At 29.1% G+C, this 16,917-nt stretch overlaps 1 protein-coding gene across 1 annotated transcript in view; it reads right to left on the reverse strand.

Moving 5' to 3' along the window:
* The window catches only part of LOC143241641 (suppressor of tumorigenicity 7 protein homolog), a 171,114-nt gene that overhangs the window by 19,256 nt on the left and 134,941 nt on the right, over positions 1 to 16,917 (reverse strand). The window lies entirely within an intron of this gene.

The raw sequence follows: 16,917 nt of genomic DNA on the forward strand, positions 1-16,917 counted from the left end.
CAGGTTTTACAAGTATTATTAATCAACAGTGTCAATAACAGTGAATACTACATTCAGGTTATACAAGTATTATTAATCAACAGCGTGAATAACAGTGAATAATATATTCAGGTTTTACAAGAGGTATTATTAATCAACAGCGTGGATAACAGTGAATACTATATTCAGGTTTTACAAGAAGTATTATTAATCAACAGTGTGGATGACAGTGAATACTATATTCAGGTTTTACAAGAAGTATTATTAATCAACAGTGTGAATGACAGTGAATACTATATTCAGGTTTTAAAGAAGTATTAATCAACAGTGTGGATGACAGTGAATACTATATTGAGGTTTTACAAGAAATATTAATCAACAGTGTGGATGACAGTGAATACTATATTCAGGTTTTACAAGAAGTATTATTCATCAACACTGTGAATCACAGTGAATACTATATTGAGGTTTTACAAGAGGTATTGTTAATCAACAGTGTGGATGACAGTGAATACTATATTCAGGTTTTACAAGTATTATTAATCAACAGTGTGAATAACAGTGAATACTATATTCAGGTTTTACAAGAGGTATTATTAATCAACAGTGTGGATGACAGTGAATACTATATTCAGGTTTTACAAGTATTATTAATCAACAGTGTGGATGACAGTGAATACTATATTCAGGTTTTACAAGAGGTATTATTAATCAACAGTGTGGATGACAGTGAATACTATATTCAGGTTTTACAAGTATTATTAATCAACAGTGTGAATAACAGTGAATACTATATTCAGGTTTTACAAGAGGTATTATTAATCAACAGCGTGGATAACAGTGAATACTATATTCAGGTTTTACAAGAAGTATTAATCAACAGTGTGGATGACAGTGAATACTATATTCAGGTTTTACAAGAAGTATTATTAATCAACAATGTGAATGACAGTGAATATTATATTCAGGTTTTACAAGAAATATTATTAATCAACAGTGTGAATGACAGTGAATACTATATTCAGGTTTTACAAGAAGTATTATTCATCAACAGTGTGGATGACAGTGAATACTATATTCAGGTTTTACAAGAAGTATTATTAATCAACAGTGTGAATGACAGTGAATACTATATTCAGGTTTTACAAGAAATATTATTAATCAACAGTGTGGATGACAATAAATACTATATTCAGGTTTTACAAGAAATATTATTAATCAACTGTGTGGATGACAGTGAATACTATATTCAGGTTTTACAAGAAGTATTATTAATCAACAGTAAATACTATATTCAGGTTTTACATGAAGTATTATTAATCAACAGTGTGGATGACAGTGATACTATATTCAGGTTTTATAAGAAGTATTATTAATCAACAGTGAATACTTTATTCAGGTTTTACAAGAGGTATTGTTAATCAACAGTGTGGATGACAGTGAATAATATATTCAGGTTTTACAAGAAGTATTATTAATGAACAATGTGGATGACAGTGAATAACATATTCAGGTTTTACAAGAAATATTATTAATCAACAGTGTGGATAAATATAGTAAATATAGTAAAAACAACAGTGTGGAAATATAGTATTCACGTTTTAGAAGTAGTATTATTAATGAACAATGTGGATGACAGTGAATAACATATTCAGGTTTTACAAGAAATATTATTAATGAACAATGTGGATGACAGTGAATAACATATTCAGGTTTTACAAGAAATATTATTAATCAACAGTGTGGATAAATATAGTAAATATAGTAAAAAACCTAAATATAGTATTCAAATTTTACAAGAAGTATTATTAATCAACAATGTGGACGAATGTGAATACTATATTCAGGTTTTACAAGAAGTATTATTAATCAACAGTGTGGATGACAGTGAATACTATATTCAGGTTTTACAAGAAATATTATTAATCAACAGTGTGGATGACAGTGAATACTATATTCAGGTTTTACATGAGGTATTATTAATCAACAGTGTGGATGACAGTGAATACTATATTCAGATTTTACAAGAAGTATTATTTATCAACAGTGTGAATAACAGTGAATAATATATTCAGGGTTTACAAGAAGTATTATTTATCAACAGTGTGAATAACAGTGAATAATATATTCAGGGTTTACAAGAAGTATTATTAATCAACAGTGTGGATGACAGTGAATAATATATTCAGGTTTTACAAGAAGTATTATTAATCAACAGTGTGGATGACAGTGAATAATATATTCAGGTTTTACAAAAAGTATTATTAATCAACAGTGTGGATGACAGTGAATACTATATTCAGGTTTTACAAGAAGTATTAATCAACAGTGTGGATGACAGTGAATACTATATTCAGGTTTTACAAGAAGTATTATTAATCAACAGTGTGGATGACAGTGAATACTATATTCAGGTTTTACAAGAAGTATTATTAATCAACAGTGTGGATGACAGTGAATACTATATTCAGGTTTTACAAGAAGTATTATTAATCAACAGTGTGGATGACAGTGAATACTATATTCAGGTTTTACAAGAAGTATTATTAATCAACAGTGTGGATGACAGTGAATACTATATTCAGGTTTTACAAGAAGTATTAATCAACAGTGTGGATGACAGTGAATACTATATTCAGGTTTTACAAGAAATTATTAATCAACAGTGTGGATGACAGTGAATACTATATTCAGGTTTTACAAGAAGTATTATTAATCAACAGTGTGGATGACAGTGAATACTATATTCAGGTTTTACAAGAGGTATTATTAATCAACAGTGTGGATGACAGTGAATACTATATTCAGGTTTTACAAGTATTATTAATCAACAGTGTGGATGACAGTGAATACTATATTCAGGTTTTACAAGAGGTATTATTAATCAACAGTGTGGATGACAGTGAATACTATATTCAGGTTTTACAAGAAGTATTATTAATCAACAGTGTGGATGACAGTGAATAATATATTCAGGTTTTACAAAAAGTATTATTAATCAACAGTGTGGATGACAGTGAATACTATATTCAGGTTTTACAAGTATTAATCAACAGTGTGGATGACAGTGAATACTATATTCAGGTTTTACAAGAAGTATTATTAATCAACAGTGTGGATGACAGTGAATACTATATTCAGGTTTTACAAGTATTATTAATCAACAGTGTGGATGACAGTGAATACTATATTCAGGTTTTACAAGAGGTATTATTAATCAACAGTGTGGATGACAGTGAATAATATATTCAGGTTTTACAAAAGTATTATTAATCAACAGTGTGGATGACAGTGAATAATATATTCAGGTTTTACAAAAAATATTATTAATCAACAGTGTGGATGACAGTGAATACTATATTCAGGTTTTACAAGTATTAATCAACAGTGTGGATGACAGTGAATACTATATTCAGGTTTTACAAGAAGTATTATTAATCAACAGTGTGGATGACAGTGAATACTATATTCAGGTTTTACAAGTATTATTAATCAACAGTGTGGATGACAGTGAATACTATATTCAGGTTTTACAAGAGGTATTATTAATCAACAGTGTGGATGACAGTGAATAATATATTCAGGTTTTACAAGAGTATTATTAATCAACAGTGTGGATGACAGTGAATAATATATTCAGGTTTTACAAGAAATATTATTAATCAACAGTGTGGATGACAGTGAATACTATATTCAGGTTTTACAAGAAGTATTATTAATCAACAGTGTGGATGACAGTGAATACTATATTCAGGTTTTACAAGAAGTATTATTAATCAACAGTGTGGATGACAGTGAATACTATATTCAGGTTTTACAAGAAGTATTATTAATCAACAGTGTGGATGACAGTGAATACTATATTCAGGTTTTACAAGAAGTATTATTAATCAACAGTGTGGATGACAGTGAATACTATATTCAGGTTTTACAAGTATTATTAATCAACAGTGTGGATGACAGTGAATACTATATTCAGGTTTTACAAGAAGTATTATTAATCAACAGTGTGGATGACAGTGAATAATATATTCAGGTTTTACAAGAAGTATTATTAATCAACAGTGTGGATGACAGTGAATACTATATTCAGGTTTTACAAGAAGTATTATTAATCAACAGTGTGGATGACAGTGAATAATATATTCAGGTTTTACAAAAAGTATTATTAATCAACAGTGTGGATGACAGTGAATACTATATTCAGGTTTTACAAGAAGTATTATTAATCAACAGTGTGGATGACAGTGAATACTATATTCAGGTTTTACAAGTATTATTAATCAACAGTGTGAATAACAGTGAATACTATATTCAGGTTTTACAAGAAGTATTATTAATCAACAGTGTGGATGACAGTGAATACTATATTCAGGTTTTAAGAAGTATTATTAATCAACAGTGTGGATGACAGTGAATACTATATTCAGGTTTTACAAGAGGTATTATTAATCAACAGCGTGGATAACAGTGAATAATATATTCAGGTTTTACAAGAAGTATTATTAATCAACAGTGTGAATGACAGTGAATACTATATTCAGGTTTTACAAAAAATATTATTAATCAACAGTGTGGATGAAAGTGAATTCTATATTCAGGTTTTACAAGAAGTATTAATCAACAGTGTGGATGACAGTGAATACTATATTGAGGTTTTACAAGAGGTATTGTTAATCAACAGTGTGGATGACAGTGAATACTATATTCAGGTTTTACAAGTATTATTAATCAACAGTGTCAATAACAGTGAATACTACATTCAGGTTATACAAGTATTATTAATCAACAGCGTGAATAACAGTGAATAATATATTCAGGTTTTACAAGAAGTATTATTAATCAACAGTGTGGATGACAGTGAATACTATATTCAGGTTTTACAAGAAGTATTAATCAACAGTGTGGATGACAGTGAATACTATATTGAGGTTTTACAAGAAATATTAATCAACAATGTGGATGACAGTGAATACTATATTCAGGTTTTACAAGAAGTATTATTCATCAACACTGTGAATCACAGTGAATACTATATTGAGGTTTTACAAGAGGTATTGTTAATCAACAGTGTGGATGACAGTGAATACTATATTCAGGTTTTACAAGTATTATTAATCAACAGTGTGAATAACAGTGAATACTATATTCAGGTTTTACAAGAGGTATTATTAATCAACAGTGTGGATGACAGTGAATACTATATTCAGGTTTTACAAGTATTATTAATCAACAGTGTGAATGACAGTGAATACTATATTCAGGTTTTACAAGAGGTATTATTAATCAACAGTGTGGATGACAGTGAATACTATATTCAGGTTTTACAAGTATTATTAATCAACAGTGTGGATGACAGTGAATACTATATTCAGGCTTTACAAGAGGTATTATTAATCAACAGCGTGGATAACAGTGAATACTATATTCAGGTTTTACAAGAAGTATTAATCAACAGTGTGGATGACAGTGAATACTATATTCAGGTTTTACAAGAAGTATTATTAATCAACAGTGTGAATGACAGTGAATATTATATTCAGGTTTTACAAGAAGTATTATTAATCAACAGTGTGGATGACAGTGAATACTATATTCAGGTTTTACAAGAAGTATTATTAATCAACAGTGTGGATGACAGTGAATACTATATTCAGGTTTTACAAGAAGTATTATTAATCAACAGTGTGGATGACAGTGAATACTATATTCAGGTTTTACAAGAAGTATTATTAATCAACAGTGTGGATGACAGTGAATAATATATTCAGGTTTTACAAGAAGTATTATTAATCAACAGTGTGGATGACAGTGAATAATATATTCAGGTTTTACAAAAAATATTATTAATCAACAGTGTGGATGAGAGTGAATTCTATATTCAGGTTTTACAAGAAGTATTAATCAACAGTGTGGATGACAGTGAATACTATATTCAGGTTTTACAAGAAGTATTATTAATCAACAGTGTGGATGACAGTGAATACTATATTCAGGTTTTACAAGAAGTATTATTAATCAACAGTGTGGATGACAGTGAATACTATATTCAGGTTTTACAAGAAGTATTATTAATCAACAGTGTGGATGACAGTGAATACTATATTCAGGTTTTACAAGAAGTATTATTCATCAACACTGTGAATGACAGTGAATACTATATTGAGGTTTTACAAGTATTATTAATCAACAGTGTCAATAACAGTGAATACTATATTCAGATTTTATAAGAAGTATTATTAATCAACAGTGTGGATGACAGTGAATACTATATTCAGGTTTTACAAGAAGTATTATTAATCAACAGTGTGGATGACAGTGAATAATATATTCAGGTTTTACAAGAAGTATTATTAATCAACAGTGTGGATGACAGTGAATACTATATTCAGGTTTTACAAGAAGTATTATTAATCAACAGTGTGGATGACAGTGAATACTATATTCAGGTTTTACAAGAAGTATTATTAATCAACAGTGTGGATGACAGTGAATACTATATTCAGGTTTTACAAGAGGTATTATTAATCAACAGCGTGGATAACAGTGACTAATATATTCAGGTTTTACAAGAAGTATTATTAATCAACAGTGTGGATGAGAGTGAATTCTATATTCAGGTTTTACAAGAAGTATTAAATCAACAGTGTGGATGACAGTGAATACTATATTCAGGTTTTACAAGAAGTATTATTAATCAACAGTGTGGATGACAGTGAATACTATATTCAGGTTTTACAAGAAGTATTATTAATCAACAGTGTGGATGACAGTGAATACTATATTCAGGTTTTACAAGAAGTATTATTAATCAACAGTGTGGATGACAGTGAATAATATATTCAGGTTTTACAAGAGGTATTATTAATCAACAGTGTGGATGACAGTGAATACTATATTCAGGTTTTACAAGAAGTATTAATCAACAGTGTGGATGACAGTGAATACTATATTCAGGTTTTACAAGAAGTATTATTAATCAACAGTGTGAATGACAGTGAATACTATATTCAGGTTTTAAAGAAGTATTAATCAACAGTGTGGATGACAGTGAATACTATATTCAGGTTTTACAAGAAATTATTAATCAACAGTGTGGATGACAGTGAATACTATATTCAGGTTTTACAAGAAGTATTATTAATCAACAGTGTGAATGACAGTGAATACTATATTCAGGTTTTACAAGAGGTATTATTAATCAACAGTGTGGATGACAGTGAATACTATATTCAGGTTTTACAAGTATTATTAATCAACAGTGTGAATGACAGTGAATACTATATTCAGGTTTTACAAGAGGTATTATTAATCAACAGTGTGGATGACAGTGAATACTATATTCAGGTTTTACAAGTATTATTAATCAACAGTGTGAATAACAGTGAATACTATATTCAGGTTTTACAAGAGGTATTATTAATCAACAGTGTGGATGACAGTGAATACTATATTCAGGTTTTACAAGTATTATTAATCAACAGTGTGGATGACAGTGAATACTATATTCAGGTTTTACAAGAAGTATTATTAATCAACAGTGTGGATGACAGTGAATACTATATTCAGGTTTTACAAGAAGTATTAATCAACAGTGTGGATGACAGTGAATACTATATTCAGGTTTTACAAGAAGTATTATTAATCAACAGTGTGGATGACAGTGAATACTATATTCAGGTTTTACAAGAAGTATTATTAATCAACAGTGTGGATGACAGTGAATACTATATTCAGGTTTTACAAGAAGTATTATTAATCAACAGTGTGGATGACAGTGAATACTATATTCAGGTTTTACAAGAAGTATTATTAATCAACAGTGTGGATGACAGTGAATACTATATTCAGGTTTTACAAGAAGTATTATTAATCAACAGTGTGGATGACAGTGAATACTATATTCAGGTTTTACAAGAAGTATTATTAATCAACAGTGTGGATGACAGTGAATACTATATTCAGGTTTTACAAGAAGTATTATTAATCAACAGTAAATACTATATTCAGGTTTTACATGAAGTATTATTAATCAACAGTGTGGATGACAGTGAATACTATATTCAGGTTTTACAAGAAGTATTATTAATCAACAGTGAATGAATAATATATTCAGGTTTTACAAGAGGTATTGTTAATCAACAGTGTGGATGACAGTGAATAATATATTCAGGTTTTACAAGAAGTATTATTAATGAACAATGTGGATGACAGTGAATACTATATTCAGGTTTTACAAGAAGTATTAATCAACAGTGTGGATGACAGTGAATACTATATTCAGGTTTTACAAGAAATATTATTAATCAACAGTGTGGATGACAGTGAATACTATATTCAGGTTTTACAAGAAGTATTATTAATCAACAGTGTGGATGACAGTGAATACTATATTCAGGTTTTACAAGAGTATTATTAATCAACAGTGTGGATGACAGTGAATACTATATTCAGGTTTTACAAGTATTATTAATCAACAGTGTGAATGACAGTGAATACTATATTCAGGTTTTACAAGAGGTATTATTAATCAACAGTGTGGATGACAGTGAATACTATATTCAGGTTTTACAAGTATTATTAATCAACAGTGTGGATAACAGTGAATACTATATTCAGGTTTTACAAGAAGTATTAATCAACAGTGTGGATGACAGTGAATACTATATTCAGGTTTTACAAGAAGTATTATTAATCAACAGTGTGGATGACAGTGATACTATATTCAGGTTTTACAAGAAGTATTATTAATCAACAGTGAATACTATATTCAGGTTTTACAAGAAGTATTAATCAACAGTGTGGATGACAGTGAATACTATATTCAGGTTTTACAAGAAGTATTATTAATCAACAGTGTGGATGACAGTGAATACTATATTCAGGTTTTACAAGAAGTATTATTAATCAACAGTGTGAATGACAGTGAATACTATATTCAGGTTTTACAAGAGGTATTATTAATCAACAGTGTGGATGACAGTGAATACTATATTCAGGTTTTACAAGTATTATTAATCAACAGCGTGAATAACAGTGAATACTATATTCAGGTTTTACAAGAAGTATTATTAATCAACAGTGTGGATAACAGTGAACAATATATGCAGGTTTTACAACAAATATTATTAATCAACAGTGTGGATAACAGTGAATGATATATTCAGGTTTTACAAGAAGTATTATTAATCAACAGTGAATACTATATTCATGTTTTACAAGAGGTATTGTTAATCAACAGTGTGGATGACAGTGAATACTATATTCAGGTTTTACATCGGGTATTATTAATCAACAGTGTGGATGACAGTGAATACTATATTCAGATTTTACAAGAAGTATTATTAATCAACAGTGTGAATAACAGTGAATAATATATTCAGGGTTTACAAGAAGTATTATTAATCAACAGTGTCGATGACAGTGAATAATATATTCAGGTTTTACAAGAAATATTATTAATCAACAGTGTGGATGACATAGTGAATAATATATATATTCAGGTTTTACAAGAAGTATTATTAATGAACAATGTGGACGAATGTGAATACTATATTCAGGTTTTACAAGAAGTATTATTAATCAACAGTGTGGATGACAGTGAATACTATATTCAGGTTTTACAAGAAGTATTAATCAACAGTGTGGATGACAGTGACTACTATATTCAGGTCTTACAAGAGGTATTATTAATCAACAGTGTGGATGACAGTGAATAATATATTCAGGTTTTACAACAAACATTATTAATCAACAGTGTGGATGACAGTGAATACTATATTCAGGTTTTACAAGAGGTATTATTAATCAACAGTGTGGATGACACTGAATACTATATTCTGGTTTTACATCAGGTATTATTAATCAACAGTGTGGATGACAGTAAATACTATATTCAAATTTTACAAGAAGTATTATTAATCAACAGTGTGAATAACACTGAATAATACATTCAGGGTTTACAAGAAGTATTATTAATCAACAGTGTGGATGACAGTGAATACTATATTCAGGTTTTACAAGAAGTATTATTAATCAACAGTGTGGATGACAGTGAATACTATATTCAGGTTTTACAAGAAGTATTATTAATCAACAGTGTGGATGACAGTGAATACTATATTCAGGTTTTACAAGAAGTATTATTAATCAACAGTGTGGATGACAGTGAATACTATATTCAGGTTTTACAAGAAGTATTATTAATCAACAGTGTGGATGACAGTGAATACTATATTCAGGTTTTACAAGAAGTATTATTAATCAACAGTGTGGATGACAGTGAATACTATATTCAGGTTTTACAAGAAGTATTATTAATCAACAGTGTGGATGACAGTGAATACTATATTCAGGTTTTACAAGAAGTATTATTAATCAACAGTGTGGATGACAGTGAATCCTATATTCAGGTTTTACAAGTATTATTAATGAACAATGTGGATGATAGTGAATAACATATTCAGGTTTTACAAGAAGTATTATTAATCAACAGAGTGGATGACAGTGAATAATATATTCAGGTTTTACAAGAAGTATTATTAATCAACAGTGTGGATGACATATGAATATATATATTCAGGTTTTACAAGGTTTTAAGAAGTATTATTAATCAACAGTGTGGATGACAGTGAATAATATATTCAGGTTTTACAAGAAGTGTTATTAATGAACAATGTGGATGACAGTGAATAATATATTCAGGTTTTACAAGAAGTATTATTAATCAACAGTGTGGATGACAGTGAATACTATATTCAGGTCTTACAAGAGGTATTATTAATCAACAGTGTGGATGACAGTGAATAATATATTCAGGTTTTACAACAAGCATTATTAATCAACAGTGTGGATGACAATGAATAATATATTCAGGTTTTACAAGAAACATTATTAAACAACAGTGTGGATGACAGTGAATACTATATTCAGGTTTTACAAGAAGTATTATTAATCAACAGTGTGGATGACAGTGAATACTATATTCAGGTTTTACAAGAAGTATTATTAATCAACAGTGTGAATGACAGTGAATAATATATTCAGGTTTTACAAGAAGTATTATTAATCAACAGTGTGGATGACAATGAATGATATATTCAGGTTTTACAAGAAACATTGTTAATCAACAGTGTGGATGACAGTGAATACTATATTCAGGTTTTACAAGTATTATTAATCAACAGTGTGGATGACAGTGTATACTATATTCAGGTTTTACAAGAAGTATTATTAATCAACAGTGTGGATGACAGTGAATAATATATTCAGGTTTTACAAGAAGTATTATTAATCAACAGTGTGGATGACAGTGAATAATATATTCAGGTTTTACAAGAAGTATTATTAATCAACAGTGTGGATGACAGTGAATAATATATTCAGGTTTTACAAGAAGTATTATTAATCAACAGTGTGGATGACAGTGAATACTATATTCAGGTTTTACAAGAAGTATTATTAATCAACAGTGTGGATGACAGTGAATAATATATTCAGGTTTTACAAGAGGTATTATTAATCAACAGTGTGGATGACAGTGAATACTATATTCAGGTTTTACAAGAGGTACTATTAATCAACAGTGTGGATGACAGTGAATACTATATTCAGGTTTTACAAGAAGTATTATTAATCAACAGTGTGGATGACAGTGAATACTATATTCAGGTTTTACAAGAGGTATTATTAATCAACAGTGTGGATGACAGTGAATACTATATTCAGGTTTTACAAGTATTATTAATCAACAGTGTGGATGACAGTGAATACTATATTCAGGTTTTACAAGAAGTATTATTAATCAACAGTGTGGATGACAGTGAATACTATATTCAGGTTTTACAAGAAGTATTATTAATCAACAGTGTGGATGACAGTGAATACTATATTCAGGTTTTACAAGAAGTATTATTAATCAACAGTGTGGATGACAGTGAATACTATATTCAGGTTTTACAAGTATTATTAATCAACAGTGTGGATGACAGTGAATACTATATTCAGGTTTTACAAGAAGTATTATTAATCAACAGTGTGGATGACAGTGAATACTATATTCAGGTTTTACAAGAAGTATTATTAATCAACAGTGTGGATGACAGTGAATACTATATTCAGGTTTTACAAGAAGTATTATTAATCAACAGTGTGGATGACAGTGAATACTATATTCAGGTTTTACAAGAAGTATTATTAATCAACAGTGTGGATGACAGTGAATACTATATTCAGGTTTTACAAGAAGTATTATTAATCAACAGTGTGGATGACAGTGAATACTATATTCAGGTTTTACAAGAGGTATTATTAATCAACAGTGTGGATGACAGTGAATACTATATTCAGGTTTTACAAGAGGTATTATTAATCAACAGTGTGGATGACAGTGAATACTATATTCAGGTTTTACAAGAAGTATTATTAATCAACAGTGTGGATGACAGTGAATACTATATTCAGGTTTTACAAGAAGTATTATTAATCAACAGTGTGGATGACAGTGAATCCTATATTCAGGTTTTACAAGTATTATTAATGAACAATGTGGATGATAGTGAATAACATATTCAGGTTTTACAAGAAGTATTATTAATCAACAGTGTGGATGACAGTGAATACTATATTCAGGTTTTACAAGAAGTATTATTAATCAACAGTGTGGATGACAGTGAATAATATATTCAGGTTTTACAAGAAGTATTATTAATCAACAGTGTGGATGACAGTGAATAATATATTCAGGTTTTACAAGAAGTATTATTAATCAACAGTGTGGATGACAGTGAATACTATATTCAGGTTTTACAAGAAGTATTATTAATCAACAGTGTGGATGACAGTGAATACTATATTCAGGTTTTACAAGAAGTATTATTAATCAACAGTGTGGATGACAGTGAATAATATATTCAGGTTTTACAAGAAGTATTATTAATCAACAGTGTGGATGACAGTGAATAATATATTCAGGTTTTACAAGAAGTATTATTAATCAACAGTATGGATGACAGTGAATACTATATTCAGGTTATACAAGAGGTATTATTTATCAATAGTGTGGATGACAGTGAATACTATATTCAGGTTTTACAAGTATTATTAATCAACAGCGTGAATAACAATGAATAATATATTCAGGTTTTACAAGAGGTATTATTAATCAACAGCGTGGATAACAGTGAATACTATATTCAGGTTTTACAAGAAGTATTAATCAACAGTGTGGATGACAGTGAATACTATATTCAGGTTTTACAAGAAGTATTATTAATCAACAGTGTGAATGACAGTGAATACTATATTCAGGTTTTAAAGAAGTATTAATCAACAGTGTGGATGACAGTGAATACTATATTCAGGTTTTACAAGAAATATTATTAATCAACAGTGTGGATGACAGTGAATACTATATTCAGGTTTTACAAGAAGTATTATTCATCAACACTGTGAATGACAGTGAATACTATATTGAGGTTTTACAAGAGGTATTGTTAATCAACAGTGTGGATGACAGTGAATACTATATTCAGGTTTTACAAGTATTATTAATCAACAGTGTCAATAACAGTGAATACTATATTCAGGTTTTACAAGAGGTATTATTAATCAACAGTGTGGATGACAGTGAATACTATATTCAGGTTTTACAAGTATTATTAATCAACAGTGTGAATAACAGTGAATACTATATTCAGGTTTTACAAGAAGTATTATTAATCAACAGTGTGGATGACAGTGAATACTATATTCAGGTTTTACAAGAAGTATTATTAATCAACAGTGTGGATGACAGTGAATAATATATTCAGGTTTTACAAGAAGTATTATTAATCAACAGTGTGGATGACAGTGAATAATATATTCAGGTTTTACAAGAAACATTGTTAATCAACAGTGTGGATGACAGTGAATACTATATTCAGGTTTTACAAGTATTATTAATCAACAGTGTGGATGACAGTGTATACTATATTCAGGTTTTACAAGAAGTATTATTAATCAACAGTGTGGATGACAGTGAATAATATATTCAGGTTTTACAAGAAGTATTATTAATCAACAGTGTGGATGACAGTGAATAATATATTCAGGTTTTACAAGAAGTATTATTAATCAACAGTGTGGATGACAGTGAATACTATATTCAGGTTTTACAAGAAGTATTATTAATCAACAGTGTGGATGACAGTGAATACTATATTCAGGTTTTACAAGAAGTATTATTAATCAACAGTGTGGATGACAGTGAATACTATATTCAGGTTTTACAAGAAGTATTATTAATCAACAGTGTGGATGACAGTGAATACTATATTCAGGTTTTACAAGAAGTATTATTAATCAACATTGTGTATGACAGTGAATAATATATTCAGGTTATACAAGAGGTATTATTAATCAACAGTGTGGATGACAGTGAATACTATATTCAGGTTATACAAGAAATATTATTAATCAACAGTGTGGATGACAGTGAATAATATATACAGATTTTACAAAATGTATTATTAATCAACAGTGTGGATGACAGTGAATAATATATTCAGGTTTTACAAGAAGTATTATTAATCAACAGTGTGGATGACAGTGAATACTATATTCAGGTTTTACAAGAAGTATTATTAATCAACAGTGTGGATGACAGTGAATACTATATTCAGGTTTTACAAGAAGTATTATTAATCAACAGTGTGGATGACAGTGAATACTATATTCAGGTTTTACAAGAAGTATTATTAATCAACAGTGTGGATGACAGTGAATACTATATTCAGGTTTTACAAGAAGTATTATTAATCAACAGTGTGGATGACAGTGAATACTATATTCAGGTTTTACAAGAAGTATTATTAATCAACAGTGTGGATGACAGTGAATACTATATTCAGGTTTTACAAGAAGTATTATTAATCAACAGTGTGGATGACAGTGAATACTATATTCAGGTTTTACAAGAAGTATTATTAATCAACAGTGTGGATGACAGTGAATAATATATTCAGGTTTTACAAGAAGTATTATTAATCAACAGTGTGGATGACAGTGAATAATATATTCAGGTTTTACAAGAATATTATTAATCAACAGTGTGGATGACAGTGAATACTATAAATATAGTAGGTTTTACAAGAAGTATTATTAATCAACAGTGTGGATGACATATTCAGAATACTATACAGGTTTTACAGGTTTTACAAGAAGTATTATTAATCAACAGTGTGGATGACAGTGAATACTATATTCAGGTTTTACAAGAAGTATTATTAATCAACAGTGTGGATGACAGTGAATACTATATTCAGGTTTTACAAGAAGTATTATTAATCAACAGTGTGGATGACAGTGAATACTATATTCAGGTTTTACAAGAGGTATTATTAATCAACAGTGTGGATGACAGTGAATAATATATTCAGGTTTTACAACAAACATTAATGACAGTTATTAATCAACAGTGTGGATGACAATGAATAATATATTCAGGTTTTACAAGAAACATTATTAATCAACAGTGTGGATGACAGTGAATACTATATTCAGGTTTTACAAGAAGTATTATTAATCAACAGTGTGGATGACAGTGAATAATATATTCAGGTTTTACAAGAAGTATTATTAATCAACAGTGTGGATGACAGTGAATAATATACTCAGGTTTTAAAAGAAGTATTATTAATCAACAGTGTGGATGACAGTGAATACTATATTCAGGTTTTACAAGTATTATTAATCAACAGTGTGGATGACAGTGAATACTATATTCAGGTTTTACAAGAAGTATTATTAATCAACAGTGTGGATGACAGTGAATAATATATTCAGGTTTTACAAGAAGTATTATTAATCAACAGTGTGGATGACAGTGAATAATATATTCAGGTTTTACAAGAAGTATTATTAATCAACAGTGTGGATGACAGTGAATACTATATTCAGGTTTTACAAGAAGTATTATTAATCAACAGTGTGGATGACAGTGAATACTATATTCAGGTTTTACAAGAAGTATTATTAATCAACAGTGTGGATGACAGTGAATACTATATTCAGGTTTTACAAGAAGTATTATTAATCAACAGTGTGGATGACAGTGAATACTATATTCAGGTTTTACAAGAAGTATTATTAATCAACAGTGTGGATGACAGTGAATAATATATTCAGGTTTTACAAGAAGTATTATTAATCAACAGTGTGGATGACAGTGAATACTATATTCAGGTTTTACAAGAAGTATTATTAATCAACAGTGTGGATGACAGTGAATAACATATTCAGGTTTTACAAAAGTATTATTAATCAACAGTGTGGATGACAGTGAATACTATATTCAGGTTTTACAAAAGTATTATTAATCAACAGTGTGGATGACAGTGAATAATATATTCAGGTTTTACAAGAAGTATTATTAATCAACAGTGTGGATGACAGTGAATAATATATTCAGGTTTTACAAGAAGTATTATTAATCAACAGTGTGGATGACAGTGAATACTATATTCAGGTTTTACAAGAAGTATTATTAATCAACAGTGTGGATGACAGTGAATAATATATTCAGGTTTTACAAGAAGTATTATTAATCAACAGTGTGGATGACAGTGAATAATATATTCAGGTTTTACAAGAAGTATTATTAATCAACAGTGTGGATGACAGTGAATAATATATTCAGGTTTTACAAGAAACATTATTAATCAACAGTGTGGATGACAGTGAATACTATATTCAGGTTTTACAAGAAACATTATTAATCAACAGTGTGGATGACAGTGAATACTATATTCAGGTTTTACAAGAAGTATTATTAATCAACAGTGTGGATGACAGTGAATACTATATTCAGGTTTTACAAGAAGTATTATTAATCAACAGTGTGGATGACAGTGAATACTATATTCAGGTTTTACAAGAAGTATTATTAATCAACAGTGT

Source organism: Tachypleus tridentatus, unplaced genomic scaffold (assembly GCF_004210375.1).
Source record: "Tachypleus tridentatus isolate NWPU-2018 unplaced genomic scaffold, ASM421037v1 Hic_cluster_1, whole genome shotgun sequence".
Classification (NCBI taxonomy): Eukaryota; Metazoa; Arthropoda; class Merostomata; order Xiphosura; family Limulidae; genus Tachypleus; species Tachypleus tridentatus.